A 17,855-nucleotide genomic window follows, 5' to 3' on the forward strand; every position below is an offset into this window, starting at 1 on the left:
AATCCTATTTTATTTGCCCAACCCTGGCATAGATGCAGTTAATACTATGATGACCCTGCCCAGATCCACTTTACGTGCTTGAAGCACCCACCCCCACTTCTGTGAGTGTGCATGGTAATGGCTTACAACTGGCCCTCTCCAGGGAATTGCCATCAACCAATGAGAGCCAATGTAGGAAATTATGTCCCCTCCATAGATAAACCACAAGAAATGGCCAAATAAAATGATGGTATAAAAGTCCAGCCCTGTTGCCACAAGGAATGACAGGTCCATGGTGCTGTTTATACCCAGAACTCTCCCCTCTGTAGATTGGGCTAAGGCTGGACTTTATGTGATACCAGATCCTTACTTAGCAACTCTTTTTGCTTCCCTATCACATTCCTCTCTCTCCCTTACAGATTTTTTCCAAAGAATGGTCTCACAACAAGCCACATGCACTCAAATCCCTATCTCAGATTCTGCTTTTAGGAATTCTAATCTAAGACTACCTACTTTCATGAAACTAGACAGGAGAGGTGAGATCTTCTCAGTTATTTATAAGACTGATATATTTGATTCATGAGCGAAAAAATGTATTCTCAGTCCAAAACCTTGAAAAGACTTAAAAAAAGAAAAACAATAGAGAAAAGTAAGAAAGCCAAAAGTTTATAATCTGACAATACCAACAAATTTGAAAAATCCTACAATCAAGAAAAAATACAACATAAATCACCAATATCAGAATAATAGGGAGATTATCACTACAAATCCTACAGACACTAAAAAGATAATAAGATAATACTATGAAAAATGTATACCAAAACTCTGACAACTCAGATAAAATGGGTAAATTTCTTGAAAAATACAATTTACCAAAGTCAACACAGATTAAACAAAATACTCTTAGTCCTATACCTATTAAAGAAATTAAATATATAGTTAAAAACTTTCCAAAACAGAAAACTCTCAATCCAGATGGTTTCATTATGAATTCTACCAAACAATCATGGGAGAAATAACACTAATCTTATAAAAACTCTTTCTTACAGAAAATAGAGAAGAGGGAAGACTAATCCTAAGCCTAAAACCTCACAAACACATTACAAGAAAAGAAAATTATCTACCAATATCTCTCATGAATACAGACCTAAAAAATTCTTGAAAAATATATTAGTTGAATCCAGCAATATATAACAGGAATAATATACCATGACCAAGAAAAGTATAGCCCAAGAATGCAAGGTTTGTTTAACACTCAAAAATCAATCAGTATAACCACATTAACAAAATAAAGGAGAAAAAAACCTTTAGATCATCTTCATTAATGCAGAAAAGCATGGGTCAAAATTTATCACCCATTTATAAAAACATGAAGGAACTTTCTCAATTTCATAAAAGCCAGTTATAAAAACCTACAGGTAATATTACACTTAATAAATCATACATTGGATGTTTTCCCCCCTCAAATTGGAAACAAAGAGTGGAAGTCCATCCTCCCAACTTCTATTCAACATTGTAATAAAGGTGCTAGCTACTGCAGTAAGGTAAGAAAAAATAAAAAATAAAGAAGAATAAAGAAATAATAAGAATTGTATCTTTCCTCCTCTCTGTGTGTCCTAACCACCTAGTGCCCAGAGGCAATACACCCTCCCAGCCTGTTTTTCTTCCATTATACCTAATTCTTCAAAGTTATTTCTCTTTGCTTACCTCTTTTGTCATAAAAATATATACTTCTCCCATTGTTTCAGACCCCTAGTCAGAGTTGTCACAGAGGAAAACATCTGAAAAACTATTTCACATGATACGCTCACAATTAAATGTACTACCTCTCCAAAAGATATCTGCATTGAAAAAGCCTGTTTATAAATAATAATAACAAAGGGAACATAACAGAGAAACTATAGGATGGGAATATATTAAACATTTAACATAGTTATTTCATGTAATATGACAGGGTAGGCACCTGGTTTGTCCTTCTTTAAGAAAACAAAAAAAATTTCTAAATTATATATTTTAAAATATTGAAAATATCAATGAACTATAAGAAAGTAAGGAATTCTCAGATCAGGGACAAAAAGAGGGAGGAAACCCAGAGAAGTAAGTGTAGCATTTTAGCCAGTTATCTTTCTCAAGGCATTGACTAAATTGCATGAATTTGAACTTTGGTGATCATGGACTCACAAGACCCACAGACCAAGAGACAAAGACCAGGGCTCTCCAAAGGCAGTAGTTTGATAGAAGCTCCTCCCTAACTTAATAAAGCTGAGACATCAAAGTTCTAAACATTCAGTATAAGCATGACCTAGAAATAAACTTACCCCTTTCCTGTCCTTGGGGTCTACAAAGAGAATTGTCTTTGCTCTTAGCATTGAGCAGAGAAGGAAAAATGTCATCAAGGATTTGGAATCACAAGATGGCCCTCACAAAGGTTTGTAGCACAAATTCATAGGAACTGTGTGTTACCAAAACCTCAAGCTAAGAATTTAAAGTACAGTGTCCCAGATTTGTAGTGCACCAATATGGCTGGTCAGCATCAAATGTAAATCCAATCTGGCACATCCTACCATAGTCTCAAATTTCAAAGAGTTCCAAGAAGTAAAACTTCAAGTAAAATGAACAGCTCACCAGAAAAAACCGACAAAACACACAAGTAAAAAAGATAGCATGAATGATAAACAGTAGAAACAAATGTTGCCAGGAATATGTTCACATATTTTTCAGTCACAAACTAGAAAATTAAAATGTTTACTATGCTTAAAGAAATAACAGATAAACTTCATGATATGTTCCAGGAATAAAATATAAACATTAAACAATAAAATATTAACATTCATTTATAATAAAAACTAGCTAACTAGTTATAGAAAAGGCTTTTTCAGCCTTATTTAAAAGTAAAACTCAAGAAAACATTACATTTATGGCTAGTTATTAAAATAATTTTCTCTGGGGCACCTGGGTGGCTCAGTCAGTTAAACGTCTGCCTTCAGCTCAGGTCATCATGGTCCCAGGGTCCTGGGATTGAGCCCCATGTTGAGCAGGGAGCCTGCTTCTCCCTCTCACTCTCCCTCTGCTCCCTGTTCATGCTCTCTCACTCTCAAGTACATAAATAAATAAATCTTTAAAAAAAATGTTTTTCTCTAAGTTTGGGAACAAGACAAGAATGCCTACTTCTGTTTAGCATCATAGTGCATGTACTTGTCACTGAAGGGAAAAAAAAGGAACAAAATATAAGAATAAGGATTGGAAAGGGAGAGAATATTATCATTGTTCTCAAATGATGTTGTAGGTAAAAAATTCAAAATAAGCCACCAATAAAATTTTCCAGCTTTACTGACATATAACCAACAACCAATAAATTTTTAATGAATATGAATTTAGCAAAAGTTTCCAGATACCAACTCAATACACAAAAATTATATTTCTGTATAGCAGCACCATTTACTAAATGTTATCTCTGTGTGTATACAGGCATATATACCACAAACATATTTTTAAAACCAGGAAATAGCTAGGTATTAATTTAACACCAAAACTTTTAAGAAAAAACAGACTAGAAGATTTTATATTGTAAAGGTATCTGTTGTCCAGATGTCAGCCAGGCTGCATTCTCCTCTGGAGGCTTAACTGGGGGAAGGATCTGCTTCCAAGTGTATTGGGGTTATTGGCAGAATTCATTTTCTTAAAGCTTTAAAACTCATGGCAGCTTGCTTCTTCAACACCAGCAGGAGAGAAGAGCTTGCTTAAATATATATATATATATATATATATATATATATATAGACATAGACATAGGTGTGTGTGTGTGTGTGTGTGTGCACCTACACATACATACATAAATATATGGAGAGACACACACACACACAAAACTATGGGGGGTAATATCCCATTACCTTCGCCTATAACATAACCTAATAAAGAATAAATAAACCACATCCCATGACTTTTGTCAATTCTATTTGTTAGAAACAAGTCATATGTTCTACCTGCATTTAAAGAGAGATTATACAGGGCATACCAGCAGGCACAGAGATCACGGGGGTGGCAATTTAGAATTGTGCTTACTACAATGGTAATTTAGTATTTAATTATATGTATAAATCACAATTTATTTATCCAGTCTATCCTTGATGGACATTTAGATGTTTTTTTTCTAATTTTGGGTTGTAATGGTTAAATTTTACTTGGCTGAGCCCAGGTGCCTAGATATTTGTATGTTTCTGTGTGGGTGTTTTCAGATGAGATTTAAATTTAATTTGGTGGACTTGAGTATAACAGAGTACCCTCCAGATCTGATTCAATTCGTTGAAAACCTGAACAAAACAAAAGGCTGAGCTAGAGGTAATTGTGTCAGCAGATTGTCTTCCCACTTCATCTGCAACATTTACTCTTTCTGGTTTGCCAGCAGACTGCCTTTGGACTTGAACTGTAATTCTTTCCTGAGTCTCCAGCCTGCTGGCCTCCCCAGCAGATTTGGACTCACCAAGCCTCCACAATGGCCTGAGTCAATTTCTTAAATAAATCTCTTTCTTCTCTCTCTCCACACCTTGTTGGCTCTGTTTCTCAGGAGAAACTTTACTAATATGAGTGCTATTATTAACAATGCTTCCGTGAATGTTCTCCTGTACATATCCTGATGAACATGAGGAAGAGTTACTGGGGTATATATCTAGAAGTGGAATTCCTGGGTTGCAAAGTATGCCTCTATTCATCTTTATGAGGATTTTTCAAAGTATTTTGTGCTCATTAATACTCCCACCAGCACAGCTGAGTTCCCATTAATACAAATGCTCATCAACATATGGTATTGTCTATTTTTAAATTTTTGTCAGCCTGATGGGCATGAAATGGTATTTCATTGCATTTTCTTGATACTTGATTACGTTGAACATGCTTTCATGAGTTTATAGAGCATTTAAGTTTCTTCTTTTGTGAAATGTTTGGTCAAGGCTCTTGCTCATTTATCTGCTAAATATTTTGTTATTTTCTTACCGATTTGTAGTAGCTCTTATATATTCTAGATACAGATCTTAAATATCTTGTAGTTTGTAGCTTGTCTTTGCATTCTTTTTATCATGTCTTTTGATGATCAGAAGTTCTTAATTTTTTTTAGGTGGGGGAGGGGCAGAAGGGAGAGGGAGAGAGAGAATCCTAAGCAAGCTCCACACCCAGTGCAGAGCTCCACTTAGGGCTCAGTTCCAGAGCCCCAAGATCATGACCTGAGTTGAAATCAAGAGTTGCACCCTTAACGAACTGAGCCACCCAGGCACCCCCAGGAGTTTTTCATTCTGTTGTAGTTTACATTTCAACCTTTTCCTATCTGTTTAATTTTTTGTTCTTTGTTTAAGAAATCCTTCTGTATTCTGTTTCCATGAAGATATTTTCCTATATTATCTTTCAAAGGCTTTAACTTTGCCTCTGACTTTTTGGTCTTTATTTCTTCCAGAAATTTATTTTGATTATTGTGTGGGATAGAGAGCCATGTAATATTTTCCCATATGGGTATTTTTATCAAGTATCATTTATTGAAAAATCCATCCTTTCCTGCCATCTGCAATACCTCTTCTGTCATATATCTATTATCTATATATGCCAGTGTCTACTTCTGAACTTTAATTCTGTTCAATTGACCTACTTCTCTATCCAGCATCGATACTATATTATCATTATCTTAAGAACCAATGCTTTATGTCTTGAAATCCATAGGGCAAGTCCCCTAAATTTATTCATCTTCTTTAAGAGTGACTTGGCTATTTTGGGTTCTTTGTATCTCCATATGAATTTTTAGAATATGACTTTGAAGTTCCACTTTTAAAAAATCTACCGGAGGGGCACCTGGGTGGCTTAGTCAGTTAAGCATCTGATTCTTGATTTTGGCTCAGCTCATGATCTCAGTGTTGTGAGATCAAGCCCCGCATTGGGCTCTGTGCTGGGCATGGAGCCTGCTTAAGATTCTCTTCCTCTCCCTCTGCCCTTTCCCCCCACCCTCTCTCCCTCTCTTAACTGGGAGATAATAAATTGTGGTGTTTTAAGCCACTATATTTGTGGTAATTTGTTAACAGCATATAAAACTATTGCAACTATATAGAATTAAAAATCAATAAACTAAGCTATATGTATCAATATAGGTGAATCTTCTAAGACTGAACAAAAGAAATAAGTCATAGAGAATACAGACAGTAGGTTCAATTTACATTATGTTTGAAAGCAGATAAAACCCAACCAAAATGTAATTTAGGGAAGCATACATAAACAGTGAAGTTATAAAGAAAAGCAAAGGAAGAAAATCACAAAAGATGGGAGAGTAGGTTACTTCTGCAAGAGAGTACAGGACCCACATGGAACTCTAAGATATTAGCAGTGTTCTATTTCATAACCAGAGCTCATAATATTAAAAATAATTTAATTTATAGAATGTACAAATTACATTCCTATATTTATGGTTAGCCCCCCTACCCCAGCCCTCCAGCTCAATCCCTCTCCTGATGGGGGAGTGATTTGAGGGCAGACAAACTTAAATTCAAATCTTAATTCTGTCACTTCTTTGCTGTATGATCTTAATTTAGAGCTATAAAATCAATATCCAGTCTCCAGACTTTCCAGATGAAAGGGCTATAATAAATAACAGCTGAAAAATCATTACCTAATAATGAAAAAATAAATACAAAATCAACAATTTGAGTTCTAACATATACATAAATACTATGGATATATTTTTAATTAAAAAATGATAGTAATCAACCAGCATTGTAGAGAGACTGGTATTCACATGCTGGTAGCATTGCAAATATATACAGTCTTTCAGAGGAGTAGGTTTAACCCTATTTGAAATGCAAAATGAGATATTAAAGTACTGCCGTCCTTTGATTCAGGATTTCTACTTTGAGAAATTTAAGTTTATTTAAGTAAATAATCTTAAAAAGTCAGAAAAGCCAATGTGTACAATAGTATTTGAGGCAAAAGACTATGACTTATCTTAACTTGAACTTGAAACAACTCAATTTCCTTAATTTTTATGTAAATTACCAAAAGTGGAGCACAATGACAATAAAAATAATGTGATAAATATATGCCTTGTGGGGTGCCCAGGTGGCTCAGTCAGTTGGGAGTCTGCCTTCAGCTCAGGTCATGATCCCAGGGTCCTGGGATCCAGCCCCAGGTCAGACTCCCTGCTCAGTGTGGAGCCTGCTTCTCCCTCTCCTTCTCCTCTTCCCCTCTGCTTGCTCTCTCTCCTGCTCTCTCTCTCTCCCTCAAATAAAGGAATAAAATCTTTAAAAATACATTATTAAAAAGTATATACCTTGTGTTGGTATATGGATATATTAAACAACATCAATGAACAACCAGAACTAAACATGTATTCACATGCTGTCTATATGATTAAAAATATCTGCAGAAGCATTGAAAATATCAGAGATAGTTAAAACAATATAAATAATTGTGTTAGGCTTATGGGAATGTTCAATGAAGTGATTATGATTTTTAAAATAAGCGGGTATATATTTAACTGGAGGCATATACTTTTAATGATGGAATTTCAGGAAGTGTTATAGACAGATGGTGAAACTATTTGTACAGGATGTGGGGGTGGGTAGGGGAAAGGGGGACCTAAAATTGCACCACATGGGAAGTTTCTATTATCAGAGGGCTTTCTCTGGATTGTTTAGGCTGTGGAGCCAAAGGGGAGAATCACACAGAAGATTTCTCAAGGGGAAAAAGACTGGAAGAACTATACTTAGAAAAATGTGATTGTAAATTTCTCTTTAGGATGTAAGCTGCTTTCTTTTAGTTTGTGTCTCTCTTTCTTTTTTTTTTTTTCCTAAAGCAATTACAACTTAATGATTTACTTCAATATACAAGAGAGACTTCTGGGGTGAGTCTGAATCCTGTCTGCCTTGGTCTGACTAATTTCTTTCAACACGGAAAGAAGTCTGAAAAGTGTCACAATGAAAGAATATAGTCATGCTCGGAATGGTATCCAATTGCTTTGATGGCAGCAACTTTAAGGTCGTTTTGTTCTGAGTCTTAGTAATTTTACTGAATTGAGTATTTTAGCAAATTAAAACCCAAAAAAATGAAGTGCCATTCCCAACCATAGCCCAGCATAAAAGAAGGCCCAGGAGCAAGAAGGGAGTTTCTCCATGGCTATTCCAGCTTTCAGGTTAGAGCGCAGATTAGAAACAAGGAGGAAGCCTCCTTTATCTTTATTATTATTTTTTTTTAAAGGGGCTCCACACCCAGCATGGAGCCCAACACGGGGCTTGATCTCAAGACCCTGAGATCAAGACCTGAGCTGAGATCAAGAGTGGGACGCTTAACCGACTCAGCTACCCAGGTGCCCCAGAAACCTCCTTAATCTTAATCAATAAGCTGTAGGTGTTCTGCCTAGAGAGAAAGTGAATGCAGATAAAAGTGTTATGCGTCCAAGAGCACTGTAATGTCAACAGATCACTTCTCTCATCTCTGTTTCTCCAGTTATAGAATAAAATGAAAAATAACTTCTCTCTACCATCTCCTTGTATCCCTGCCATTCATCCATCTGGAACATATTGTGACCATAGATTGGAGAAATCAATGATTTTTTTCCAAACATGATATACAGTTCTCCCTGCCACCAAGTGGCTTATTATACTTTGAGACTACCTCTGTTTTTTGCATTGTGGTCTGATTTCTACCCACATACTTTTTTAGAGAAGTTTTTAAATCACGAAGAGTGATGAGCAGTGAATGAATTTTTAACTGAACTTTCCATAATATTAAAATTGTAAGAAATATAAAAAGATCACATAGACAGTGTTTACCTTTAAGCAGCACATGATTTAAAAAAACAAAACCAAAACCAAAAAAGCTTTTAGTATCACAAGGGCTACGATGTAATCTCCCTAATAAGATCACTTGATAACAAGTTGCTCAACTGTGTGCATGACCTTTCAAACAGAACTCCCTCTTAATGCCATGAGCTGTTATGCAAGTATTCATAACTTGAGGTTATATTTCATATACATTATTCAAGAAGTCTACATAATACCGACAAAATAATTTTCTAAACCTCCTTATTCTCGTTTCCAGGTATATCTTAATATATTAAGGAAAAAAACAACTGCAATGTCAACAGATCACTTTAGAATCTAAAGTTTAGATAATGTCACAAACTATTCAAAGAAATTAGTAAGTCTTTCCAGCAGCTGTTCCTCCACTTTCCCTGGCAGCATTAGGTGGCAAGGACAAGCAGTAACCAAATCCACTTAGTGCTGGGTGTGACTCTGAAAGAACATTGACAACCTTACTAAAGTAGTTGGGTCTGATGTTCTGAAGAATGATCAAATAGGGGAGCCATGTAACAAGATGCCCATACCATCCTCCCACCAAGCTTCATTTAGTATACAGCTTGAAATTTTATTGGGATAACAGCTTGCAGGAAGGGAGAACAGTTTAGGAGAAAAAGTACTAGAGTTGGACAGATCAAGATGCTAATTCTAGGCCCTCTCATGTCAACCCCTCTGAGAACTCATCTGTAACATGAAAGCTACAAACAATACCAATTTCGTAGGGTTATTTGAAGATTAAAAGAATGTAAACAACCTATTTAGCATAAAAATTAAAGCTCAAGAAATGTTAGTTCCCTTGCCCCATTCACCTAGGTCACCTTGGCCTTTCTTATTAAATTTTCAGTTTATTTTCAATTATAGCATTCTTAGAGTCTTTAGAGTCCGGTTAATGAGATGCAGTTGATAACATTGTGTTCTGTGCTGTTAAAGCAAGGACTGAGTATAGTTTCCCTGGTGTTTCTTGGTAATTATCCAGACATTCCACAAGGTCATGGTCTGTGGCATTGTGCAGAGCATACAATAAACAATAGATCAACATTTTTATGTCATCTTGTATGGGTCTTTTTTGCTCGCTACCACTGCTCTCAAACTTTGTGTTGTTAATCTAAAGATAACCTCATTAGAATTTTGTAGATAAAAGCCTCATCACAATAAGGCTGCATAAAATAAATTGAACAAAACCAGACTTTTAGTGCAAACTACGTCATTAGTGAGAGGATTTGGATCAGACAGGTCATCATAGACTCTGATGTGACCAGACCATAATGGTCTTTTGGACCTATTCCATAATGGAGTAGGAAGGCCAGACCTGCTTAACAAAACACTTGGTCCTCCATGCAATGCTCAGTGGGCATCATCTACAAGTTACAAGGCACTTTGAGGACCACTAAATTGACAAACTGGAATAAAGACATTGAAATAGAAACTTTCCTCCCTGCTTCCCTCCCTTCCCTCCTTTCCTATTCCTCTTTCCCTTTTTTATTTCTTTCCATTTTACTTTTTTACAGGCTACTGACAAAAACACACATTGCACATATGTTACACGCATGTTACAAGATGAACTATTAGAGATCGAGGAGACTAATATTGCTGCATGTGCAATCAAGACATTCCTCTAGATTTAGCCAAGAGTTAGAGATCACAACGGAGACAAACTCAAGCACACATTATCACATTCTCTAAAATATGACTGAAATGTGATGAAAAAATAATCAAGTTATTCTATATTATTTGGCTTGCTTTTCTTTTGTTAAAATTAATAATTTTTTATTAACCACCAGATGTTGTATGATCGTTTTAATAATATCATTTATTTATCTCTGTTTGTCTAAACTTTCATTCGTATATAGGCATAGAGAGATGTCTGAAATAATATTCATTTAAGGTTAGTAATGGTCATTTTCTGAGTGGTAAGAAGTATTTATTGCTTTATTTGTTGTGCTTTTCTTAATCGCTTGAATTTTTTAAATGAGTATGTATCTTTTTTAAAAAAATCGAAGTTGTTACTCTTTAATAAAATCATCCAAAACAATGATTTTCTACTTGTCTAGCTTCTGGTTAAAAGTGACAAATAGGAAATGAAAAGTTATACTGTTAAGCCCTTAAGTATTAAGAGAAAAAAAAGTGTAAATAGGTGAACGAACAAAATTTAAGATGCAATGTATCGAAGCCAAAAATCACTCAAAGCAGGCAAACAAATAAATAAACATTAAGTATAGTGAAATACAAAAACGCTTGATTCTCCTAAGGCCATTTCCTACCCAATTGAAGAATTAAATAAAATGTTTATTTTTAACACTTGGTTATCAGAGATTCTGGGGAGAAAGCCAACCTATGAAGGTGGTGGGGAGAAAGAGAGGGTCCCAGGGGACTGAGACTGGTTCTGTAGTCCTTGATGGCATCACAAAAGGTGTCCATATTAGTGCTTTGTCTCAGTGTTTTTGAAGGATCAGCTTACAGCAAAGTAAGAGGGACTGCATGATATGGGAAACCTTTTACTGATCATTAGAGTTGATCTTTGGCCAGAAAATACCAATTTTCTTCCCTGTGGACAGACAGTATCCAGAAATCTCTGACTTCCTAGACTGAGGTCTTGAACTTATAGAAATTGTGGTTCAAAAAGAGCATCACCTGCTGGATGAGTTACTCCAAAGAGCTGTCAGTCACCAAATGAGAAGTACTGTTTGTTACACATTTACATTACAGCTGCCAACAGAGAATAACCCTATCTTCCCATACAGAATATACTCTGTGGTTTAAAAACGATCACGGATCTGTACTTCTGAAACAAATAATGCAATATATGTTAAGAAAAAAAAGAAGATAGCAGGAGGGGAAGAATGAAGGGGAGTAAGTCGGAGGGGGAGATGAACCATGAGAGACGATGGACTCTGAAAAACAAACTGAGGGTTCTAGAGGGGAGGGAGGTGGGGGGATGGGTTAGCCTGGTGATGGGTATTAAAGAGGGCACATTCTGCGTGGAGCACTGGGTGTTATGCACAAACAATGAATCATGGAACACTACATCACAAACTAATGATGTAATGTATGGTGATTAACATAACAATAAAAATTATTAAAAAAAACAAACAAACTAGATGATACATGACAGGAGGGAAATTCACTTAGATAGCAAATTCACTAACTTAAGGTGTCTATTTACAAATTGGTTGTGAAGCCCAATCATTTGTTAAGATTTATGCCTTGATCCCTTGAAAGTGATAGACATTGTACAGTGAACTCAAGATGCTTACAAATCAAATGAAAACACCAATGACTTCAATCTAGGCAGACCTATCATTCTTTTAAATGACAAGTGAAATTCAGAGTGTTGGTGGGAATGGGGAGAAATTCAAATTTTCATACATTTCTAATGGAAATATGAATTGGTAAAAACACTTTGGAAATCTGTTTGGCAGTCTCTCCTAAAGTTCAACATACACATACCCTACGACCTAGCCATTCTCCTCCTAGGTATATATTTAATAGAAATGCGTATATATGTGCAGCAAAAGTGAGACACGAAAATGTTTGTAGCAGCATTTTTTTGTAATACCCTCAAAATGTATGACCCAAATGCCAATGAACAGTAGAATGGATACATTATCGTATTGTATAATAGAATACTGTATAGAAATGAGAATGAACAAATTATAACTGTAAACAACAATGTGAATGAATCTCATAATATAATGTTGATCAGCCAGACACAATGTAGGCCATCTGATAAATTACAAAAACAGGCAGAATTAAACTATGATGTTAGAAGTCAGGGGAGTGGTTACCCTCATGGTTAAAATTATGAAAGGAGCATGAGGGCGTTTCCAGAGGCTGGTGCTGCTTTATTTCTTGCTTTGGGTTCTGGTTAGATGCATGAGTTCAGTCTGTGAAAATTCACTGAACTGCACGCTTATGATATATGTACCTTTCTATTTATCTGTTACACTTCGATAAGTTAAAAAATTAAAATGTATAAATGTTTATTCTTTATGACAGGTTTAAATTGCCTTCACTTATTACTGTGCTTATAGTAATGACCATGTTCAGTATTTGATGTTCAGGCAACATTTGATCTTTAACAAAGGTACGGATTAAAAATTCAAATACATATATGCTTGAAAAATAACTATTTCTTTTTTTTTAAGGATTTTATTTATTTATTTGACAGAAAGAGACACAGTGAGAGAGGGAACACAAGCAGGGGGAGTGGGGGAGGGAGAAGCAGGCTTCCCGCGTAGCAGGGAGCCTGATGTGGGACTCGATCCCAGGACCCTGGGATCATGACCTGAGCCGAAGGCAGACGCTTCACGACTGAGCCATCCAGGTGCCCCATAACTATTTATTTCTATAAGTGACATGATAAAACAAATAGACAAAACTAAATTGCTTTCTCATTTGTCATAAGCATTCTGGCCTTTCTCATTTCCCACTTCTGGACTGAGCTGATCTCAAGCAAATCTATATGCAGGGGAAAGAGGTGGTGGTAATCTCAAGAATGATCAAGTGTCAATAGTAGCCATAATAATAATAATATCAATAATAATAATAGAACTTGAGTAGTAGAAACACCATTTACTGAGCATTTTGTTGTAAGATCACATATACACCAAGTATTACAAATGAAACGATGTGGGTAATACAATCATCTCTGTGAGTCAGGCTGAGAAGAGATTTTCATCTGAAATATTAAGATAGATAGAGCTTTCAAATTCAAAGGCCAGGCAGGTAATGCAAATGAATAAGGTAGGCCCGCTGAAATACAATGGGGCCTGGTGGTGGGGTCTGGAAAAACTATAGAGCCCCTAACCCCTAACTGAGAACCAGAGTAGGTTCAGATCAGACACATCAGGGACCAGGTAGAAGTTCAAACGATCAGGCCCCACCCCAGATCTACTGAGTCAGAAACTCTGGGGGTGGAGCCCAGTAACCTGAGTTTTAACAAGCTTGATTCTGAGCCACGTTCATGTATGAGAACCACTGATCTAGATGTATTCTAATTCTTTTTTTTTTTTTTAACATGTGGGTTTAAAACAAAAAAGAAAGATCTTCTGGCCATATTTGGCCACAGGCTACCAATTTATAACTCCTGATGAGAATCAAATGAATTTGTATGACTATGTCTGTATTTCCTTTTTCTAAGATAGAGAAAGATAGTATGTTGAACCTAAGTTTTATCTTCTCCAGGATTCAGACCTATCTGGGCATGCCTGGAGTCCGGTTGGGATAGGCCTTCTGGAATTCTTTTTATAAGACAAGTTAAGTCGCCTCTAGGAACTAATCCCAGTGGAAGAAAGAACCAAGGTACGGAGGTTGCATGAAGGGCAACAGATGTGGTTGAACATATCTGAGTACATCATGGTGTCTGTCATTCAGATTGTTGGCAGCCCAGCCTGGTGGAGTCATTCATTCAACAAATAGTTGTCAAGCATCTCCTTAATCTGTACCCGAGCCCAGTGACTCCAGGGTGGCTATAACAGAAGATCTAGCAAAGGCTAAAGGAACTGGTTTTGCTCATCTTCTTAGGACACGAGGAGGGCAACCTGTCCATGGCATGAATACTGGTGCCAGAGCAGTAGTGTGGGCACCTCTTGCATCCTGTGATGTGCTGGAAGTTAGACTTCGGAACTCGGAGCCCTCCTTGCACACATCAGCAGCTGCCAACAGTGGTGGCAATACCTGTGGTGGGCAGTGATGACATGGCTTGGAGGATTGGCAGCGGTTTGTATCAGGCAAGGAGAGGCGTGAACACCATTTGGCAGCTGAGAGAAGTGTTCTTGGAGCACACAGGCACCCCGTGTGCTCTAGATCAGGACACCCTGATCTAGTGGATATAGAGGATGAATCCCACCCCTAGACAGCTAGGGAAATGGGATTTTGTAGTTATGGCTGTTGCTATGTGTAAATTACATGTAGGAAAACACCGAGTCCTTAAGGGAATCTATGACTTTTTGTTTTTCTGTCTTGGCAACATTTAAAGAAACTACATGTTGCTTCTTGTGATAAAGTTAAGGTAATGTGCCTGCAGTGAACACTGTAGACACAAATATCAGATTTTGAACATTTGGTTTCCCTTTTTAAAATAAAAAACAGGAAGATTATTATAGGCTTTGGGACATGAGGTTTAAAAAATCACATCACACATTCCTAATTTTTCCCCCTCTCTCAAAACATCCCTATAAAATGAAACAACATCGCTGATGAGCTGTTCTTTGGCACCAGTGGACAGCTTATTGCAAAGGAAAAAGGATCTTGGAAACAGCCACTCCTTTCCTGCCAGAATTTTGGGAGATTGATGCCCTTTTCTTTCATTTCTGCAATGACTATAGGCTGCAGATTTTCAGTTACTTTCTGAAATCCCAAATTGAAGTCTATTAAAAACATATTTGTTATTCTACACACATACACACATACCCCACAAAGGTTTGGGAGTTTGGAGACCACAAGTATCTGTAAGACCTAAGGAATTTCCCCTGAGTAACCAGAATTTTCAAAAAAAAAGTCAAGCAGTTGCTTCACTGCATTTAATTCAGTGTTTTATGATATACCTAATGAGCAAGGCATGTGATATGTCAGTATTCCAACTAGATAGCAATACCGTGCAGATTTTTAATTTTCTAGTAGAGCCATACTTTTTTTTCTTGATTGCTATTTATTTGAAACCAACTTGTTAAGCCCAAGCAAACTAAAAGAGTCACTTTAGTTTTGATACTTCAGTTCTAGCCAACCCAGAGCATCCATAGTAGAATGTTAGGGGGTGGGGGCAGAGATCAGGAGATGTGAGCCCTGACCAGATATGTCACCCTGGACGAGTCAATTTCCACAATGGGGCTCGGTTTAACTCTTGGTCAAATTAGAGGCAAGCAAATTGGACAGAGTTCTGTGACTAGCACAGAGTTCTGTGGGTAGAGTGCTGCATTCCTTAACCTCTAGATTAAGAGAACTCTCCCTGCAGAATCCAAATGAAGGATCAAATATTTGAAAGACAGTTTTGCCTTGAGAAGACTCTCAGGGGCTATTGATATTATAGATTTCTTCTTTATAGAGAGCTGGGGTAATTTTCTGTCTACCTTTGGGTATAAGTGACTGGTATTGTTGCCAGTCAAAGGCTTGTTTCTATATTAACTTTTCAGAATTTAGTTTCCTGGAATACAAATTGCTAACAGGAATATGAAACATTTCTTCAGTTCTGTTTTCATAATGTTTCTTTCCTTTATGCTCCTCCTTCCAACTCATACCTGGCCTCTTCCCTTCCCTTTTTACATGAGTTTATACATGGGTTACCAGATTAATCCCAAGTATGGCCCTTCTCCCCTTACTTTCCTGCTCAAAAACCTGAATAGCTTTCTGTTTACCACAGTATAAACTGTGAGCTCCTCGTGGCATACAAAGTCCTTTCTGTACCATCTGACTCAACCTAGCGTCCCATCCTTGTGGCCCATTACCCCCTTTACCGCAGACTTTGAAGCTTCCTGCTATTTATTTCCATGTCCACAGATGCTCTGGCCCTGTGCCTTTGTCCTGCTGGTTCTTTCTTCCTGTTTCCACCTGTTCCGATTCTACCTACACCTAACGTTTATGGCCAGGATTCTGCTTCCAGCTTTTCTTGGTCTCTCTCAACTGCAGGCAACCTCTTTTATTTCTGAACTCCTGTGGCAACTTATCTGCATCTCTTTCATAACAGTTATCACTTTGTACTCTATATTATAGATATTTATGTTGCTATCTTATCTTCCTCACCACATAATCAGTTTCATGAGGTCAGAGATATCTGTTGCATATTTATACCCCTCAAGGTACCTGGCACATAGTTTTTCCACAGTTCAATGAATAAATAATATCAGAGGTATCATGGAAATTTGAACTTATACAAACTCCTTCAACCCAATTAGAACCACTCATGGGGCATTTTTTTTAAATTGTGGAATTTCTTCACTTTTTTATTACCTATGTAGGTATCTATCAATCTTTATCTCTATGTCATAATTTCTCAGCTTATCTCGTTTCAGTGAGAAAAATTAGGAAAAAAAGAAAAATGAGGAAGATACAATAAGTAAACTACAGGTGTAGCAAGTAATTAAAATCCACTTCCCTTGCTTCAAGCACTGTGCTGTATAGTCCGCTTTCAGAGGTGGTTTAGGTCCACATGAATTTGTGTACTGTGATGTTCAAATGTTTGATAAAGCTGACACAACTCTATGAGAAAGATCAACACTAACTCGGCAAATGGTACATACAAGCTTTAGTTCAGTGAGGTAAAAAATTCATTTGAAGTACTGCCACATATGGGTCATTGAGAAAAGTCAAGGCCTTGGTTTTTGGGGGGGAGGGGCAAAGAGTAGCCACTCAATGGAAAATCTGCACCTAAGTGGGGGCAGTCAGATGACTGGTCACAAGACAGTGCTCATAATATATACATCTATATACTAAAGTGGTTATGTATATATAAATACACATATCTATAAAATATATAACATATATTAAGCAATTACATAATTTTACATAATGTATATTACATATGTATATATATATATAAAAACCACTTTATTCATTTCTATACTTTGGGTGATGTTTGCCAATTTTTAGACAAATTCTGTATCTTTTTTTTAATAATTTTTATTGTTATGTTAATCACCATACATTACATCATTAGTTTGTGATGTAGTGTTCCATGATTCATTGTTTGTGCATAACACCCGGTGCTCCACGCAGAATGTGCCCTCCTTAATACCCATCACCAGGCTAACCCATCCCCCCAACCCCCTCCCCTCTAGAACCCTCAGTTTGTTTTTCAGAGTCCATCGTCTCTCATGGTTCGTCTCCCCCTCCGACACACTCCCCTTCATTCTTCCCCTCCTGCTATATTCTTCTTTTTTTTTCTTAACATATATTGCATTATTTGTTTCAGAAGTACAGATCCGTGATTCATCAGTCTTGTACAATTCACAGTGCTCACCATAACACATACCCTCCCCAATGTCTATCACCCAGCCACCCAATCCCTCCTACCCCCCACCACTCCAGCAACCCTCAGTTTGTTTCCTGAGATTAAGA

The 17,855-nt window shown here is 36.8% G+C and overlaps 1 long non-coding RNA gene and 1 pseudogene across 1 annotated transcript in view; both read left to right on the top strand.

Moving 5' to 3' along the window:
• LOC141373610 (uncharacterized) overlaps window positions 1-17,855 on the top strand; it is a 229,928-nt gene that overhangs the window by 88,845 nt on the left and 123,228 nt on the right. The gene's annotated exons all lie outside the window — the stretch shown is intronic.
• The window catches only part of LOC112821323 (nucleoplasmin-2 pseudogene), a 13,222-nt pseudogene continuing 9,771 nt past the window's right edge, over window positions 14,405-17,855 (top strand).

The sequence above is a fragment of the Callorhinus ursinus genome, unplaced genomic scaffold (genome assembly GCF_003265705.2).
Source record: "Callorhinus ursinus isolate GAN/ISIS: 27379988/994484 unplaced genomic scaffold, GSC_fseal_2.0 scaffold10, whole genome shotgun sequence".
In the NCBI taxonomy this organism is placed as follows: Eukaryota; Metazoa; Chordata; class Mammalia; order Carnivora; family Otariidae; genus Callorhinus; species Callorhinus ursinus.